Consider the following 21,000-nt stretch of genomic DNA (forward strand, 5'->3'; position numbering starts at 1 on the left):
ATACAAATATGAGTATATGCAGAGAAATGATTGCTCTGTTTCAAAGCTGCTACTTACTGTATGTATGTGTATCACATGATGTGACTGCACTCTAAGGAAAGAAGTGTGACTACAATATATACAAATATGGTTATATACAGGAAGGTACAGTATGAGAAAGTCCTGATAATCCTAAAGAGTATCTTCATGCACAGAAAGGATTACTTTCTTTCAAGCTTGTGTCTTCCGCTATGTATATGTTTCATATGATGTGACTTGAACCTAAGGGAATTATTGTAAGAACTTAATTGACGTATAAGCCTACAAATAGAGTATATTTTCAATTTTTAGTTCTTGATTGTTACTGAACAGAACCATGTGGCCTAGATATATCAGCAAAGGAAAAAAGTGGGAGTCAGACATGTGATGTCATCAGTGATGTCATCAATGACATTTGTGATGTCATCTTTGATGTCCTCGGTGTTAATGTTAGCAGCGCACGGTGGTGCGAGTTATGGTTGCTTAGCTTACGATAACTGGCGAATTTAAGGGGTTTTTCGGTTTTACTTTGAACCATAACATCCCTTTAACAAAGTTTTTTTTACTGAATTTTTTAGGTTTTTAGTAGCGCAACTTAACCATAATGTCCCTTTAACAAAGTTTTTTTTTTACTGAATATATATATATAAATAAAATTGCTTTTATGTGATCAATGTGTTATTCTATTCTTCTTCCTCGAGATATGGAATAAAGTTATTTTTATTCTTGCTGAATTACTCCATGTGAACTTTCCTTGGGTGAATGGTTACTTTTACCATGGAGGGTTTCTGGAGTGCAGTCTGAATAGGCAGGGAGAATTTCAATGTATTTTGAGTTCAATTGAATTGAATTGAGATTTTATTTATAGAGCACTATATGCCAAAGCACCGTACACAAAACAAATAAAGGTACAATTTAAATGAAAACATCAAGTGGAATAAAAAGTTTTCAGAAGTGAGGAAATGGGTTTTAAGCCAAGAATGAAAAGGAGGAAGAGAAGAAAGGTAACAAAGAGACAGAAGAAGAGCATTCCAATTTTTATGGGCAAGAAGAGATCATCCACTTCCAACTCTCCGAGGTTTAGTCACTTTTCCAAGCAGATAGTTGGGGGAAGATCTCTATCTTCAGCTGGTGCCTCCCTCTGGAACAGCCTCCCTGCCGCTCTCAAACTTGAGCAGGTCCACCTCCAGTTATGGAAGCAACTCAAGACATTCCTCTTTGCTTCTGCTTTCTCTCTTCCTCTCCCCTGCTGATGTCCCGACTGCTCCATGCATTGGCCGCCTGGCTACCATCTGCACTTGGGCTCCTGCGTGTCCAGTTCCACTTTGCACTGTCTCTCAGCTCCCATAGCACCTGTGGTCTGTATCTTCAACACTACAGTCCCCTCGCTCCGTACTTTGAGCCACTTCTTGGCTGCACTTCTGGAACATACAGGGGTCAACCAAGATCAACCACCTAAAAGGATCCTGCCATATTCCACAAGCACTGATGCCCAAGCAAATCAGCCAGTTTACCAAGTTTCCCTTCTCCCCAGGCATTTCCCTGCACTTGCGTGATCTGAATGACACAGGGCCTATTAAGATTGTTGTCTTGTTCTCCCTATGTTTCCCCCTCCTTGTTTATCATGCCTAGAAACACTTGTGTACAGGCGCGTTGTAAATGCCATATCATATCATAACGAGAGTTAGCAGAGGGAGGATGGGGACACTAAGTAGAAAAAGGTATTGAGAATGAAGGGAACGTAGAGGAACATAAAAATAGATAATGTACTAGAGAATAAGAGGGGCAAGACCATGGAGAAATTTAAAAATTATACAAAGAAAATTGAAGAGCAAAGATGATTCGAAGGGAATCCAGTGAAGAGAGGATAGACCAGACAAAATTGAGTCATGAGAAGATAGAGTGAAGTGGAGGTGCATAGGTGCATTATAGATGGAATTAAGGGGAGTAAGATGAGAGCAGGGAGTCCAAGGAGGAGAGAAGCACTGTAGAATATGTGGGGAAAAGATCAGAGAGGAGGCAAGAATTTTAAAAAGGATATAGCCTTGCAAATTCAAAGGTGAAAACTGGAGGAGTGGGATACAGCAGAAATGTGAGGGGAAAGTGATAAGGAGGAGTCAAGAATAGCTCCAAGATTTCTAATAGAAGAGGAAATTGGAAGAGAAGAAGAGGGAAAGATATAGAAGGGGGCATGGAGAGGATTAGTAGAGGCAGGAAAGAAAATAATTTCAGTCTTGGAGGGATTTAGATGGTGATAGTGAAGTGCAATCTAAGACTGAATAGCAAGAAGGTAAAATGAAAGAATCTCATGAATAGATGGGGAACATGAAGAAAAAGAAAGGAAGAGCTGAGTATAATCAGCATAAAAGTGATAGCAGAAGGGGACCAAGAACTGAGCCCTGAGGGACACTACACTGAAGGGAAAGAACAGGGAAGGATGACCCAACCCAGGACACTGAACAAGTGCGGTCAGTGTGATGATTGAGATTTGAACGAGTTTATAGCAGAAGACCAAGGCAAGAAAGGGAGCAGAGAAGAACAGTGTGGTTACATTGTCAAAGGCAGATGACAAGTTGAGTAAGATCAGGAGGGAGGACTTCCTAGTGTGGCGTGCAGTGAATGTGAATCACATACAGAGAGAAAATCAGGATAAAGTGTCAAGAGATGGAATGGAGGAGGTGAGCGAGGAAATGAGTAAGGAACAATCGAAGGACAAGATATCACACTGAGTGAAAATGGAGAAAGAGGAAGGAAGGGAGGGAGAAGAGGAGGAAATAGGTGAGAAAGTGAGAAGAGAGTGATTAGAAGAATAAGAAGGAAGGACCCGGACAGGAGTAAGAAATCGAGAAGTAGAGAAAATGACATTCAGAGAAGAGCCAGAGATATGGGATGGAGGGGTTGAGAGTGGTGAGAGAAAATTAAAATCAAGAACAGAAAGAAGTGGAACTGAAGAGTGAACAGTGGTCAGGTGGAGGCTAAAATCCCCCATAAGAAAAACAGGAGTTCCAAGAGGAAGGAGAGAGGACAAGAGAACATCAACTTTGAAACAAAGGGAAGTCAGAGGACCAGGAGGATGATAACTAAAAAAAAAAGCAATAAGTAAAGGTTTAATAAAGCAAGATCACGGATATTCGAAGGATGGAGAAAGAGGAAGGTTAGGGAGAGGAGGAGCAAGAGTCTAGGAAGAATGATAGACAATGCCAACACCACCTCCAGGACTGGAAGGTAAAAGAGGTAGAAGAGGTAAACACAGAGGCAGGGGTAACGCAATGATATGGGATGATCCATGTTTCCATAAGACATAGAATGTGTAGATTGAAACAAAGAAAAGTGTCAAGGAGGGAGTGAGCCTTATTACAAATGGAACACACATTGCAGAAATCAAGATTAAGATCACGATTAAGAGGGGATGTAGTCAAAGGGGGATACATGAAATTGACAGAATTAAAAGAAGAAACAGATGTAGCAAAGGAGGATGAAGTTTGAACAGAGTAGTGGGAAGGAATGGGAAATGACATGGGGCAGTAAGAAGGAAAAATATAAAGAAAGGGAGTTAAAACAAAGTATAAGAAAACAACTATCAAAGGGGTTGATAAATAGGCTTCACAAAGTTGTTAAATCAACAGGAACCCACATATGCGGGTCAGGAGTGTGCCAGGATGGATGAAGGCTGGGACCAGGAAGGAAGTGCAGAGGTCAGAGTGAAAAATGGCGATGAGAGCAATACAGAGAGGTTATTGACATAGATATCATAAGTAGCAAACACAGAGGTGGAAAGATCAGGAGATGGTTGCTTCCATCCGCTGACAGCCTGGTAATATTTGGCTACTTCACTGGGGCTTCGCACGAAAGTGGAGATCATAAAGGCCCAGGTGGGGGGGGTGGGGCCTGAAAGGGGGCGTGGCCACCAGGCAGTGGATGCACTGAGCACTGATAGAAGTCAGCTGATGATGGCAAGACGGGCTGGCACAAGACAGGCAGCAGAGCATAGCAGCATGCAGCAGGCGAGTGTGAGAACCTATGGTAAGGAATAGGCCAGCCCAAAGCCACAGCTGCAGACAGCCAGGACTTGGCTGTACTTCGTTGAGAAAAACCCTGTTTTTTCTTCCCCTAAATTGTTGGGTAGGACTACATCTCAGGGGGGAGGAAATCACGTATGTCCCACTAACTGAACCAATACATGATTTCTAAGTCTCTTAAGACTATAGTGAACTCAGAAACATAACAAAGTAATTTCAAGGTTAATCAAGTGGCTGGTGGTTTAAGTCACATACTTCGTAAACAGAGCCACATGGTACAGTGAACTAAGAGAATACGTACAGAGATCTCTGTAAAATAATCAACTCTTTGGAGACTTCACTAACTAATGGGTTTTAAGCCAAGAATGAAAAGGAGGAAGAGAAGAAAGGTAACAAAGAGACAGAAGAAGAGCATTCCAATTTTTATGGGCAAGAAGAGATCATCCACTTCCAACTCTCCGAGGTTTAGTCACTTTTCCAAGCAGATAGTTGGGGGAAGATCTCTATCTTCAGCTGGTGCCTCCCTCTGGAACAGCCTCCCTGCCGCTCTCAAACTTGAGCAGGTCCACCTCCAGTTATGGAAGCAACTCAAGACATTCCTCTTTGCTTCTGCTTTCTCTCTTCCTCTCCCCTGCTGATGTCCCGACTGCTCCATGCATTGGCCGCCTGGCTACCATCTGCACTTGGGCTCCTGCGTGTCCAGTTCCACTTTGCACTGTCTCTCAGCTCCCATAGCACCTGTGGTCTGTATCTTCAACACTACAGTCCCCTCGCTCCGTACTTTGAGCCACTTCTTGGCTGCACTTCTGGAACATACAGGGGTCAACCAAGATCAACCACCTAAAAGGATCCTGCCATATTCCACAAGCACTGATGCCCAAGCAAATCAGCCAGTTTACCAAGTTTCCCTTCTCCCCAGGCATTTCCCTGCACTTGCGTGATCTGAATGACACAGGGCCTATTAAGATTGTTGTCTTGTTCTCCCTATGTTTCCCCCTCCTTGTTTATCATGCCTAGAAACACTTGTGTACAGGCGCGTTGTAAATGCCATATCATATCATAACGAGAGTTAGCAGAGGGAGGATGGGGACACTAAGTAGAAAAAGGTATTGAGAATGAAGGGAACGTAGAGGAACATAAAAATAGATAATGTACTAGAGAATAAGAGGGGCAAGACCATGGAGAAATTTAAAAATTATACAAAGAAAATTGAAGAGCAAAGATGATTCGAAGGGAATCCAGTGAAGAGAGGATAGACCAGACAAAATTGAGTCATGAGAAGATAGAGTGAAGTGGAGGTGCATAGGTGCATTATAGATGGAATTAAGGGGAGTAAGATGAGAGCAGGGAGTCCAAGGAGGAGAGAAGCACTGTAGAATATGTGGGGAAAAGATCAGAGAGGAGGCAAGAATTTTAAAAAGGATATAGCCTTGCAAATTCAAAGGTGAAAACTGGAGGAGTGGGATACAGCAGAAATGTGAGGGGAAAGTGATAAGGAGGAGTCAAGAATAGCTCCAAGATTTCTAATAGAAGAGGAAATTGGAAGAGAAGAAGAGGGAAAGATATAGAAGGGGGCATGGAGAGGATTAGTAGAGGCAGGAAAGAAAATAATTTCAGTCTTGGAGGGATTTAGATGGAGATAGTGAAGTGCAATCTAAGACTGAATAGCAAGAAGGTAAAATGAAAGAATCTCATGAATAGATGGGGAACATGAAGAAAAAGAAAGGAAGAGCTGAGTATAATCAGCATAAAAGTGATAGCAGAAGGGGACCAAGAACTGAGCCCTGAGGGACACTACACTGAAGGGAAAGAACAGGGAAGGATGACCCAACCCAGGACACTGAACAAGTGCGGTCAGTGTGATGATTGAGATTTGAACGAGTTTATAGCAGAAGACCATGGCAAGAAAGGGAGCAGAGAAGAACAGTGTGGTTACATTGTCAAAGGCAGATGACAAGTTGAGTAAGATCAGGAGGGAGGACTTCCTAGTGTGGCGTGCAGTGAATGTGAATCACATACAGAGAGAAAATCAGGATAAAGTGTCAAGAGATGGAATGGAGGAGGTGAGCGAGGAAATGAGTAAGGAACAATCGAAGGACAAGATATCACACTGAGTGAAAATGGAGAAAGAGGAAGGAAGGGAGGGAGAAGAGGAGGAAATACGTGAGAAAGTGAGAAGAGAGTGATTAGAAGAATAAGAAGGAAGGACCCGGACAGGAGTAAGAAATCGAGAAGTAGAGAAAATGACATTCAGAGAAGAGCCAGAGATATGGGATGGAGGGGTTGAGAGTGGTGAGAGAAAATTAAAATCAAGAACAGAAAGAAGTGGAACTGAAGAGTGAACAGTGGTCAGGTGGAGGCTAAAATCCCCCATAAGAAAAACAGGAGTTCCAAGAGGAAGGAGAGAGGACAAGAGAACATCAACTTTGAAACAAAGGGAAGTCAGAGGACCAGGAGGATGATAACTAAAAAAAAAAGCAATAAGTAAAGGTTTAATAAAGCAAGATCACGGATATTCGAAGGATGGAGAAAGAGGAAGGTTAGGGAGAGGAGGAGCAAGAGTCTAGGAAGAATGATAGACAATGCCAACACCACCTCCAGGACTGGAAGGTAAAAGAGGTAGAAGAGGTAAACACAGAGGCAGGGGTAACGCAATGATATGGGATGATCCATGTTTCCATAAGACATAGAATGTGTAGATTGAAACAAAGAAAAGTGTCAAGGAGGGAGTGAGCCTTATTACAAATGGAACACACATTGCAGAAATCAAGATTAAGATCACGATTAAGAGGGGATGTAGTCAAAGGGGGATACATGAAATTGACAGAATTAAAAGAAGAAACAGATGTAGCAAAGGAGGATGAAGTTTGAACAAAGTAGTGGGAAGGAATGGGAAATGACATGGGGCAGTAAGAAGGAAAAATATAAAGAAAGGGAGTTAAAACAAAGTATAAGAAAACAACTATCAAAGGGGTTGATAAATAGGCTTCACAAAGTTGTTAAATCAACAGGAACCCACATATGCGGGTCAGGAGTGTGCCAGGATGGATGAAGGCTGGGACCAGGAAGGAAGTGCAGAGGTCAGAGTGAAAAATGGCGATGAGAGCAATACAGAGAGGTTATTGACATAGATATCATAAGTAGCAAACACAGAGGTGGAAAGATCAGGAGATGGTTGCTTCCATCCGCTGACAGCCTGGTAATATTTGGCTACTTCACTGGGGCTTCGCACGAAAGTGGAGATCATAAAGGCCCAGGTGGGGGGGTGGGGCCTGAAAGGGGGCGTGGCCACGAGGCAGTGGATGCACTGAGCACTGATAGAAGTCAGCTGATGATGGCAAGACGGGCTGGCACAAGACAGGCAGCAGAGCATAGCAGCATGCAGCAGGCGAGTGTGAGAACCTATGGTAAGGAATAGGCCAGCCCAAAGCCACAGCTGCAGACAGCCAGGACTTGGCTGTACTTCGTTGAGAAAAACCCTGTTTTTTCTTCCCCTAAATTGTTGGGTAGGACTACATCTCAGGGGGGAGGAAATCACGTATGTCCCACTAACTGAACCAATACATGATTTCTAAGTCTCTTAAGACTATAGTGAACTCAGAAACATAACAAAGTAATTTCAAGGTTAATCAAGTGGCTGGTGGTTTAAGTCACATACTTCGTAAACAGAGCCACATGGTACAGTGAACTAAGAGAATACGTACAGAGATCTCTGTAAAATAATCAACTCTTTGGAGACTTCATTGCAAGATAGTACTTTGCACACATTGCACAATGTTTTGCACTCACAAAGTTATATTTGAACAATACAACCTACAATACATATTTTGCTCTGTTTAAGTATGTATTGGGCTGTTAATTTAAGGGAGCTATTTAAGAATTGGATTATTTATTACAACGGCATTACCCAATAGTCGAGGGTTTTATATACGTATTTTCTCAATATAAAGTTCTTCTTGTGAAAAGTCTAAACACATTGCTGTTGACGAACTGTTTTTTTGAGGTTTCTGAACCAATCTAATGGATGTGTGGCTGTATTTGCAAGGCTTCTTTATATTTCCTTTGCATGTACAGAATCGGGGAATATGCCCCTCATATTCACTCCTAGTGGTAGCACAATAACCACACAGGCATACAAAGGTGGCACTGATGTATTTAGCCCGTCACTGATCATAGTTAGAAAATCCTGTACTTGTATGAGTGTGTTACCCATCTCCTGTACATGTAGTTTTAGTCCCGTTCACATATTCAGGGACCTTTTTATACGGCCATCATAGCACACAAAGGGTTACAGCTGCATATATATATATATATATATATATATATATATATATATATATATATATATATATATATATATATATATATATATATGTATATATATATATATCTCACACAATATAAAAAACACACCAACCTCTCCCTGACGAATCAAGAGTAATCATGGGAAAGCAAGGTTAACAATAGATAAGAAAGCATGGTCCCTGCCGTTCCAGGAAATAACCTGCACATGTCTTCCCAGCATGCTCCATGCAGCTTTGTCCATTCCCGAAAGCGCACAGCGAGACACCACATGCTCTGATGTGACAGTAGGAGCATGCATGATGTTCCCTGTGGAACACAATTATGCAAACTATATCTCAATTCAATAAAATAAAGTAATATTACTAAAGTTCTTAAGGCCCACAATCAATAATACATGCACAATAATGAAACATTAGTAAATCAATTCCAACAATGCATACCAATGTATACTTTAAAGTAGTTTCAAAATTATTTTTAAAGAGAATGGCTATGCATATCATTCACAATTCCATGAATGTAAAATATCTACTTTCTTCTTTTTACTGTTTACTTTTACAAAAAAGCACAGCAAACTCTGCTGCAAAAAGTTCAGATTCCCATTTTTGCTTATGATATACACATAACATTGATAAATGATCTTACAAATATAGGCAAAATAATCATACATACCACATATAAATACAAAGATATGTTTGCTTATCATTATGGTAAACACATGTTCCAATCATTCTCCTTGTTCAGAAGAAGGGTCTAGCATATCCGGAAAAAATGTATCAACAATGTGTCATACCGATAAACAGGGTAATTCATAGAAATTCGCACAAAAGTGGCGCACGCGACTGGCGCACAGCGTGCTTGTGCGAATGTCTGCGCCAGCCGTGCGCTAAAATCGATTTCCGCACACAGCGTATTCATGGATTTTCGCATCCAAAACCAGCCGTGGCGCAGCGTGACGCAGCGACCCTGCAGCAGCGCCAGTTACGCCCCCAAGAACACCCTTTGCGCAAGGAAAAGCCTTCAAAATCCCCAAATAATCGCAAAGGGCTGCGCTAACCCTGGACCAGTTCACAGGGCTGGCAAACAGCAAACGCCAAGCGGGGAACGTGTATTTCAGTGGTTCGCGGAAGTTCCACACGCGATTGTCCTGTGTACGTGTGCATCAGGGTTGCGCGGGAAGTATCACACGCAAAATCAGCAGGGTACGTGTATTACAGGGGTGCACGGGAAGTATCACACGCGATTCCATCAGGGTACGTGTATTACAGGGGTGCGCGGGAAGTATCACACGCAAAAGCAGCAGGGTACGTGTATTACAGGGGTGCGTGGGAAGTATCACACGCAAAAGCAGCAGGGTACGTGTATTTCAGGGGTGCGCAGGAAGTATCACACGCAAAATCAGCAGGGTATGTGTATTTCAGGGGTGCGTGGGAAGTATCACACGCAATTCCAGCAGGGTACGTGTATTTCAGGGGTGCGCGGGGAGCACCACACATGAATTGCATGTGTGGGTCCTCCCAGGTGTTCCCTCTACACCCTCCACGGCCCCTGCAGGTGGCCCACACCACAGGGGCCTACCCTGCACATGTCCTGCAGGCATCCCATCCACCATGGCCATGCCCCCCAGCCAACCCACATGTCACCTTGCACTACTGCCCACCAACGCATGTCCCCCTGCACCCCCAACCACCAGGGGCAGCCTCCACCAGGCCCCCACCAATGTCTACCACCACCCCCGCCCCCCAGCAGTGCAGGGGCAGCCTCCAACAGGCCCCCACTCATGTCTCCCACCACCCCCCAGCAGTGCAGGGGCAGTCTCCACCAGGCCCCCACCCATGTCCCCTATCACCCCCACCCCCCAGCCACCAGGGGCAACCTCCACCAGGCCCCCACTCATGTCCCCTATTACCCCCACCCCCAGCAGTGCAGGGGCAGCCTCCACCAGGCACCCACCAATGTCTACCACCACCCCCGCCCCCCAGCAGTGCAGGGGCAGCCTCCAACAGGCCCCCACTCATGTCTCCCACCACCCCCCAGCAGTGCAGGGGCAGTCTCCACCAGGCCCCCACCCATGTCCCCTATCACCCCCACCCCCCAGCAGTGCAGGGGCAGCCTCCACTAGGCCCCCACTCATGTCCCCTATTACCCCCACCCCCAGCAGTGCAGGGGCAGCCTCCACCAGGCCCCCACTCATGTCTCCCACCACCCCCACACCCCAGCCACCAGGGGCAGCCTCCACCAGGCCCCCACTCATGTCCCCTATCACCCACACCCCCCAGCCATCAGGGGCAGCCTCCACCAGGCCCCCACTCATGTCCCTTATCACCCCCACCCCCCAGCCACTAGGGGCAGCCTGCACCAGGCCCCCACTCATGTCTCCCACCACCCCCACCCCCAGCCACCAGGGGCAGCCTCCACCAGGCCCCCACTCATGTCTCCCACCACCCCCACCCCCCAGCCACCAGAGGCAGCCTCCACCAGGCCCCCACTCATGTCCCCTATTACCCCCACCCCCCAGCAGTGCAGGGGCAGCCCCCACCAGGCCCCCACTCATGTCTCCCACCATCCCCACCCCCCAGCAGTGCAGGGGCAGCCTCCACCAGGCCCCCACTCATGTCCCCTATCACCCCCACCCCCCAGCCACCAGGGGCAGCCTCCACCAGGCCCCCACTCATGTCCCCTATTACCCCCAACCCCCAGCAGTGCAGGAGCAGCCTCCACCAGGCCCCCACCCATGTCCCCTATTACCCCCACCCCCCAGCAGTGCAGGGGAAGCCTCCACCAGGCCCGAACTCATGTCCCCTATTACCCCCACCCCCCAGCAGTGCAGGGACAGCCTCCACCAGGCCCCCACTCATGTCCCCCACCACCCCACCCCCCAGCCACCAGGGGCAGCCTCCACCAGGCCCCCACTCATGCCCCCTATCACCCCCACCCCCCAGCCACCAGGGGCAGCCTCCACCAGGCCCCCACCCATGTCTCCCACCACCCCCAACCCCCACCCCCCAGGGGCAGCCTCCACCAGGCCCCCACTCATGTCTCTCACCACCCCACCCCCCAGCAGTGCAGGGGCAGCCTCCACCAGGCCCCCACTCATGTCCCCTATTACCCCCACCCCCCAGCCACCAGGGGCAGCCTCCACCAGGCCCCCACTCATGTCCCCTATTACCCCCAACCCCCAGCAGTGCAGGGGCAGCCTCCACCAGGCCCCCACTCATGTCCCCTATTACCCCCACCCCCCAGCAGTGCAGGGACAGCCTCCACCAGGCCCCCACTCATGTCCCCCACCACCCCCACCCCCCAGCCACCAGGGGCAGCCTCCACCAGGCCCCCACACATGTCCCCTATCACCCCCACCCCCAGCCACCAGGGGCAGCCTCCACCAGGCCCCCACCCATGTCTCCCACCACCCCCACCCCCCACCCCCCGGGGGCAGCCTCCACCAGGCCCCCACCCATGTCTCCCACCACCCCCACCCCCCACCCCCCAGGGGCAGCCTCCACCAGGCCCCCACTCATGTCTCCCACCACCCCACCCCCCAGCAGTGCAGGGGCAGCCTCCACCAGGCCCCCACTCATGTCCCCTATTACCCCCACCCCCCAGCAGTGCAGGGACAGCCTCCACCAGGCCCCCACTCATGTCCCCCACCACCCCCATCCCCCAGCCACCAGGGGCAGCCTCCACCAGGCCCCCACTCATGTCCCCTATCACCCCCACCCCCCAGCCACCAGGGGCAGCCTCCACCAGGCCCCCACCCATGTCTCCCACCACCCCCACCCCCCACCCCCCGGGGGCAGCCTCCACCAGGCCCCCACCCATGTCTCCCACCACCCCCACCCCCCACCCCCCAGGGTGAGCCTCCACCAGGCCCCCACTCATGTCTCCCACCACCCCACCCCCCAGCAGTGCAGGGGCAGCCTCCACCAGGCCCCCACTCATGTCCCCTATTACCCCCACCCCCCAGCAGTGCAGGGACAGCCTCCACCAGGCCCCCACTCATGTCCCCTATCACCCCCACCCCCCAGCCACCAGGGGAAGCCTCCACCAGGCCCCCACACATGTCTCCCACCACCCCCACCCCCCAGGGGCAGGCTCCACCAGGCCCCCACTCATGTCTCCCACCACCCCACCCCCCAGCAGTGCAGGGGCAGCCTCCACCAGGCCCCCACTCATGTCCCCTATTACCCCCACCCCCCAGCAGTGCAGGGACGGCCTCCACCAGGCCCCCACTCATGTCCCCCACCACCCCCATCCCCCAGCCACCAGGGGCAGCCTCCACCAGGCCCCCACTCATGTCCCCTATCACCCCCACCCCCCAGCCACCAGGGGCAGCCTCCACCAGGCCCTCACCCATGTCTCCCACCACCCCCACCCCCCACCCCCCGGGGGCAGCCTCCACCAGGCCCCCACCCATGTCTCCCACCACCCCCACCCCCCACCCCCCAGGGTGAGCCTCCACCAGGCCCCCACTCATGTCTCCCACCACCCCACCCCCCAGCAGTGCAGGGGCAGCCTCCACCAGGCCCCCACTCATGTCCCCTATTACCCCCACCCCCCAGCAGTGCAGGGACAGCCTCCACCAGGCCCCCACTCATGTCCCCTATCACCCCCACCCCCCAGCCACCAGGGGAAGCCCCCACCAGGCCCCCACCCATGTCTACCACCACCCCCACCCCCCAGCAGTGCAGGGGCAGCCTCAACCAGGCCCCCACTCATGTCTCCCACCACCCCCACCCCCCAGCAGTGCAGGGGCAGCCTCCACCAGGCCCCCACTCATGTCCCCTATCACCCCCACCCCCCAGCCACCAGGGGCAGCCTCCACCAGGCCCCCATTCATGTCTCCCTGCACCCCCACCCCCCAGCAGTGCAGTGGCAGCCTCCACCAGGCCCCCACTCATGTCCCCTATTACCCCCACCCCCCAGCAGTGCAGGGACAGCCTCCACCAGGCCCCCACTCATGTCTCCCACCACCCCCACTCCCCAGCCACCAGGGGCAGCCTCCACCAGGCCCCCACTCATGTCCCCTCTCACCCGTACCCCCCAGCCACCAGGGGCAGCCCCTACCAGGCCCCCACCCATGTCTACCACCACCCCCACCCCCAGCAGTGCAGGGGCAGCCTCCACCAGGCCCCCACTCATGTCCCCTATCACCCCACCACCCAGCCACCAGGGGCAGCCTCCACCAGGCCCCCACTCATGTCTCCCTGCACCCCCATCCCCCAGCAGTGCAGGGGCAGCCTCCACCAGGCCCCCACTCATGACTCCCACCACCCCCACCCCCCTGCCACCAGGGGCAGCCCTCACCAGGCCCCCACCCATGTCTACCACCACCCCCACCCCCCAGCAGTGCAGGGGCAGCCTCCACCAGGCCCCCACTCATGTCTCCCACCACCCCCAACCCCCAGCCACCAGGGGCAGCCTCCACCAGGCCCCCACTCATGTCCCCTATCACCCCCACCCCCAGCCACCAGGGGCAGCCCCCACCAGGGGTCAAGCTTGCAGGGGCAGCCTCCACCAGGCCCCCATTCATGTCCCCTATCACCCCCACCCCCCAGCCACCAGGGGCAGCCCCCACCAGGCCCCCACCCATGTCTACCACCACCCCCACACCCCACCAGTGCAGGGGCAGCCTCCACCAGGCCCCCACAATCTAGATCCCTGGCCCTTATGGTCAGCCTCCAAATGCCAAACACCCAACCGAGTATTGCATCCACCCACTTAGAAATGACAAAAACATGATCAAACCACAATTGCAAGCTAGAAAATAAACACATGTCCCTCACATACACCCAATGGGTGTCAGTGAATGTCAAAACCCATATCATGATATGCATGAAACCAATGAGATGATACTACACATTGAACTTTGAAGAAAAAATATGTATTAAAAACAACATAAATTGAATCAAAAATGAACAAACAATAATAGAAATTTTAAAATAAATAAAAACAGCAGGTACGCGAAAAAATGCAAAACCACAAATCATAATGCAAACAAAAGGTGTCCAAAGTCACAGTCCACAAAAGTAAATCCAATGGAAAAATAAAATCGAAAACCATTGCTCCATGGGGAAATCATAATAAAAATTGAAAATCCAAAAATCAACTATGTACAGATAAACAATCCAGGGTCCATGATCCCAACCGAAGAAATTAAACCTATCTAATAACACTACCTAAAAAAAATAACTATATACAAAAATGTGGCCCATTGTTCAAAAGGTCCAAAAAAAATGCAAAACCAAAGGAAACCTAACACTAACTATATAACTATTTACAAGGGCAGCGGGCTAGTCTGACGGCTCACTTTGCGATGTTCCGGGCCAGGGCATCATCGAACTCCTGCTCAATGTCCCGGAGGCGCTCCTCCTCCATGGCCCGAGGGTCCGCAGGGCCGTCCACATGTTCCCCCCAAACTCCCTGCGGATTGCCTCGAGGCACTCGGCACGCCTCAGGGCCCTCTGAATGGAGTTCTCCACCTCTTCCGCCCGCTGCCGCTCCGCATCTATGGCGTGGCCCAACCGCTGCCACACGGAAGACACTTCCCGTCCTGGGTCCTCCTGCCCTCCGGCCGTTGCCTGCCCCTCCGATGTGGAAGGCCCCGAGCCATCATGGCTCCCACCACGTTGCTGCTGCTGCGGCTCTGCCCGTGCACTGCCTCCTGCTGCCTTCACATCCTCCGCTGGCTGGGGTGCAGTTGTTGATGTGGCCACCCCAGCTGGACGTCCGACTCCCGGCTGTGGCAGGGATGCCTCCTCCACCAGCCTGGCCACACCGTCATAGGCAGCTCCACAGGGCACCCAGGTGACTGATGGGTGGGAAGATGGCACGGAGGATGACTGGCGCATAGGGGTTTCAGTTGAGGAGGGGGTCGTAGCAAGCCCCATCAAACGGAGGAATCTGGCCTGGGTGACCTGTCCCAGTAGGCCGACGCAGTCAACGAGCCATTCGAGATGACGTGCAGTCTCCTCATGAAAAGACTGCAGGTCACCTCGCATGGCCCGTTGACTCAACGCCACACCAGTCAGGACAGGCTCAACCCGGACCCGGATAGCCACGTCCGCAGTCAGAGGAAGGCCAGTTGTCGTGAGCTCATCCCCTGCCTGAAAACGGGTCTGGACGTAGGCATCCCTGCTGGTGCAAGATGATGCAGTGACAGGATCAGAGACAGGATTGCACACAGGCACCTCTGCGGCGACCTGTGCTGCCTCCTGTCCCTGGTCCTGCACTGCACCACTAGCACCAGTGGAATCCCCACCTCCAGACCCCGTCTCTGTTGCTTGCACGGCCTCCTCCTCCACCAAACCCCCCACCAACCTGGATGACTCGGTGCCATCTTCCCCCGTTGGGCCCTGTGGGGTCCCAGCTGCCCCTTCTGCTGCCGAGGAGTCCAACTCCGACCTCCGCCTCTTGGACCTCCCCCCGGCAGCTGCAGCCTGGGATGCGGCACCGGACTCCTCACTCCCCGACGAGATCACAACTTGGGAGGGGAGCGTCTCCGGCTGGCGGTGCGATCCCCGCCACTGTGCTCCACAGCACCTTCTCCGCCCTCTTCATCAGTTGACGCTGCAGACAGGGAGAAATAAAACACAGGCATCAGGGCACTGTACAATGGACACATACACACATGACAGTTGCACATGAGTGGCATTGGCAATCCTCAGACATGGCATCACAATCAAAAGGTGAGCCAGACATCACATGCAACACAGGGAGTGCACTACACATGCACGCCACCACCACACTTGCATGCATGTGTACACCTCAGCCAACGTCGCAGTGTTCCAATGGGCATCCATGTCACATCTGCAAATCAGGCTTCCACATCCCGCTGTCACATGCATCCATGTTGCCTCACTGTTGCACCCATGTCAAATACACACACATGCACATGTACACAGTGCTGATATATGCAGCTGAAAACAACATACATGCGTGACATCACAAACATGCCCACTTACATGCACATTCATCCAAACATGTGTGCCCACGCAACTGCATTTGGCATGCAAGCCTACACACACAAGTACCATCCATGTCTCACACATGACAGCTCTCGCATGTGTTAGCCTCACCGTCCTGTACACCCCCACCCATACTCTGCCCCATACAGACAGATGTGCAACCGGCACACTACTGGCACATCACCACACGCACAGCTTACAATCATGATGCATGTACACTTACCGCTCGACTCCAGATGGGTCTGCCTCTCAAGGACCTGGACGTGGAGCGCTGGGGATATGCCTTCCAGGACCCTCATCTGATCTTCCGACAAGTGGCCCCGGCGCCCCTTAGCATCCATTGCCTTCAAGAGGCGCCGGGCCTTGTTCAGGGTCCTGGACCTGAAGTCCTCCCAGCGCTTCTTGACATGTTGGAAGTCGCGGACTGCCACCCCCTCCGCGTTGATGGCAGTCAAGATGTCGGTCCAGATCTGAGTCCGTCCTTCCTTGTCAGCGCGCACACTTCCGTAGAGGGCATCATACTGCGCAGGACTTGCTCCACCAGGACACCAACTTCCCTGGCACTGAAGCTGGTGCCCCTCTGCCTCTCTGGCCGGGGGTTGTCAGTGGTGCCAGATGTTGCAGTGCCCAATATGACAACCCCAGAGGCAGGAGTGGGTAGGCAACTGGGTTCTGGGGCTGTGCTGTGGAGCGATGGAATCCCAGTCGGGAGTCTTCGTTTCCAGCAGGGGTGGTCACAGCAACACCACCCCTGGTTGATGTGCAGGCAGCAAATGGCAGGGCACGTGGGCAGCAGGCAGTCAGGCAGCAGCAGATGGCAGGTGGGAGCGTGCTCGGGGCTCTGGGGGGCAGTAATTTGGCCTTGTGGGCAGGAGCGTGGTCTTCCGTGTGCTTACGCGTGGCCAGCTTGATACGGAGTGATTTGGCACATGAAAATCCTGCACGTCTGCGTGTAAATCGAGGAAAGGCCCTTAGCGCGTATGCACGTCAGCACGCATATGCGATTTCATTGGACCAAAGGCCCTTAGCGCGGGAGCGCGTCTGTGACGTGAGGCGCGCGGGTGTTTACCAATCGCGTGTGGAACTTCCTGCGCACCCCAGAAATACACGTACCCAGGCCAATCGCGTGTACGCTCACTTCCCTCCGATTACACGCGATGACACTCGGACGTGCAGTTTTACCACGTGTGCTCGCATATGCGATTTCATTGGCCCAAAGGCCACCATGCGCAGTTGTGACTTCACGCGCATGGCCGTAGAGAATGGCGCGTGTAAAAATGAAGAGATACACGTCCGAGTGTCAAAGCGCGTAATTGCTGGAAATGGACTCATCGCGTATGCGCGTCTGTGACGTGTGTATAAAAGGTACGTGTAGAACGCCATTTCCTTGTACGTGCTTTTCGTGGAGAGCGAGTGGGTGAAATCTGTCCTTCTTGTCGGTTCACACGCGATTTACTTCACGGCGTTTCCAGTTCGTACTCCCTGTTACCTCTGACAGCTTTTTCTCTTTTCTCTTTTTCCTGGGCCTGTTTTCTCAAACAGCGTTCCCTTCTACTGTTGTCCTGTCTCCTCAGACAGCGTACAATTCTTCTTTTGGCGTGGGTGTTGCCAACGCGCACAGGCGCATATTTTTCACGCTTTTGTTCCTGGCAGACGGTGAGTCACGCACGTATTTAACATCTGTGCTTGCCCCGTGTGTCGCGTACCCCTTCAGAGGTCATTCTACGCTGCGTGTGACACGCATACGTTCATTCTTGTGTTCCTGGGTGCCACAGCGTAGTGCAGGTTTATTTTTCCACGCACGTGGTCTAGGAGGGGTTGCGTGCACCTTACTTCACTTTATTGGGGTGCTTGTGCATTGCGTGACCCGTCATCTTTCCCCAGGGGTGACATACAGCCTTGCTAGAGCACTAGGGTACGATTACCATCTGGTACCCAACCCCTTTGACCCCCAATTGCCCAGGACAATAGTTCACATCGACTCCCATACGCACAATAACATCAGTGCCATGGCTGGGAGGCGACCAAGCCGTAAGGGTGGCAAAGGTGGCCGAGCCCCAAGTGGTGGCCGTGGTGGATCCAGTAGGGGACGTGGCCGTGACTTGCAGGGTGCCCCTAGCCCCCCATGTGTGGAGGAGCAGTCAGGGACACCCATGCCCCCCCCTCTGGTTGAGGTTACCGTGGCTGATACCATCCATGCTCAGCCCTTGTTGGACCAGCCCACTGTGGAACCAGACCTGGCACAGGGTGACTCCATGGCTGACTTCCAGGTCAGAAGGTCTAGGCCACATGCGCCAGTGAACGTTGTTGTCATCAGGCCACGTGGGTCAGGGGCAGATAGGTCATCTGCTTCCCCGCGTAGGCAGGCTGGGGAGGCTGCAGGGGCAGCTGCGGCTCCCTCCACCCCACCTCTCACACACCCATCCAGGACAATGTCGGTCCAAGTCCATCATGCTGACATTCCCCCTGACACCATCAAACTTGAGCTAATGCCTGCACCAACTCCCATGCTGAGTGTGCAATCCCACGCTCCTGCCCCTAGTGTCCAGAGCGGCGTAGGACACTCAGGATCCCCACCACCTTCCAAGTGGAAGAGGAAGAGTGCTCGTCCAGTAGAGGCTGATGCCCCAGACACGGCTACACAGTCCGGCCCGTCAAGGAAGCCCAGCTTCAATGAGGCCGAACTGAATGCACTTGTAGAGTATGTGTCCGCACATGACCGCGAAATGGTGATTGTTGCAGGATCCAAGACCACACCTGCACAACGTCAGGCACACTGGCAGACCATTGCGGACATCATAAGTGCCCTTGGAATCGTGAGGCGCACAGCTAATGAATGCTACAAGCGCTGGAATGACCTGAAGCGCAGGGCAAAGAATAAGCTGGCCTCAAGTCATGCCGAAACTCTAGTGACTGGAGGTGGGTCTCCAGCAGACGACATAGAACTCACTCCACATGAGCAGGTTGCTGGGACCTACGTCACGGAGGAACAGATCCAAGGCGTGGGAGAACAGGCCGATTACGAGGCATTGTCCGGTGAGTCCAGATGCATGTGTGTGTCATCCATGTGCATGGTGTATGTGGGAGGGCTTCTGTTTGGGTGCCAGGGGAGGGTGTGTGTGCCTGAGTGGTTCGGCTCACCCATGTGCCTCTTCCTATACATTCTTGGCACCAGCATTTGGGTATAGCAGCATCCCTTCAGCCAACATTAGACATCCAGCCCAACACCACGCCAGTTGCCCTTGGAGTGTCATCTTGCCACAACACTGTTGCTTATTTACCTCTGTTTATTCAGGCAGATTGTTTGCATACCGCCACTTTTACTCGGGATTTCTCAGTCCTATTGTCACATGTCTGACATGGCTATGGTATAAAGAGAAGGGGTACCTGTTTTAAAGTCCCTAGTTCTACAGGTCAATCTAACAAAAATATCACAGGATTTGAACTAGTAGACCAAATACAAAGATGACGGAGTACACAAGTGGTTTTAGCTTGGTTTGCAATTCCCAAATTTATTTTCTTTAATTATGCAAAAAATGCTATATCAAAAAATATATATATTCGACATTTCATATAATTCTGTGGCCCATGCTCTTAATTCATTCATTCACATTTATACTTTCTTGTACTCTGACATGGCTATGGTACAGTGGACTGGCTCAGTTTCGTGGACATGATTAGTTTGGACATGTCCCTGTGCTATAGGACCATTTTTGACTGGCAGCTGCAGGTTAAACATTTGAACCATTACAATGAAAATAATCAATTATATGAGCAAACTGGACTGAATGAACAATTGGTGACCTCCTCTCCCTCTTCACTTCATGGCTTCATCTGTGTGATGGCATGTGTATTTGACCTGCCAATCACTGGCCAATGTGTGATGCCACTACTAGGCAGCATGCAGCAAATGTGTTCATCTTCCATCTTGGTGTCATCAATGTGTGCCATCTGCCTCCCCATCACACGCAGTGACGGTGCATGCATGGGAGTGTTTTAGTCATGTGGAACATGTGTCAATCAAGTGCTGTTTCTGTAGTCTCTCAGCCCTAATTGTGTGCCATAGTGCAAATGCCTGTTTCCATTTGTTTTCTTTTGCGTCTTTGCAGGGTAAGACGCACTTGATACTGCTGGGGTTGTGGAGATGGTGCAGACCCAGGAGGGGTCTGAGGGCCGACCGACCACCAGTGAGGGACGTGGTGTGGTGGTGGGTGAGAACCCACAACTGCTGCAGGTCGTGCTCTCAAGGGGTGTCTCTGGCTGCACCTCCCCCGAGCTGTATTCAGGTGTCGATTCGGATGATGAGACCTACGTGCCGTCGCAGGTGAGTGTTCCTGGGAGGGATTCTGTTCTGTCCGACACACCTGCACCAGGGTTAGAACCCTCAATGGGGATGTCAGTGTTGGCAGGTACACCTTTGGTGGTTACGGATGGAGGGTCACACTGCGCGACATCTGATCCTGTTCCTGGGCCAGCAGATCAGAGGGGGAATGCAGTCCTGCAGCCTCAGGCAGTGCCGGCATAGCAAGGCGCAGTTCGCCTTGCCCCAGACAGGTGTGGTGCCTGCCGACGTGGTGGCTGTACGCCACCTGGCAATACCGCATGGGAGCAATTTCTTTTACGGTATGGCAACCCAACAGGCAGCATCATCAGAGATGATGACTCAGGCCATGGATAGGGTGGCCACTTCCATTGTC

The sequence above is a fragment of the Ambystoma mexicanum genome, chromosome 11, assembly GCF_040938575.1.
Source record: "Ambystoma mexicanum isolate Mex_15411 chromosome 11, UKY_AmexF1_1, whole genome shotgun sequence".
Taxonomy (NCBI): Eukaryota; Metazoa; Chordata; class Amphibia; order Caudata; family Ambystomatidae; genus Ambystoma; species Ambystoma mexicanum.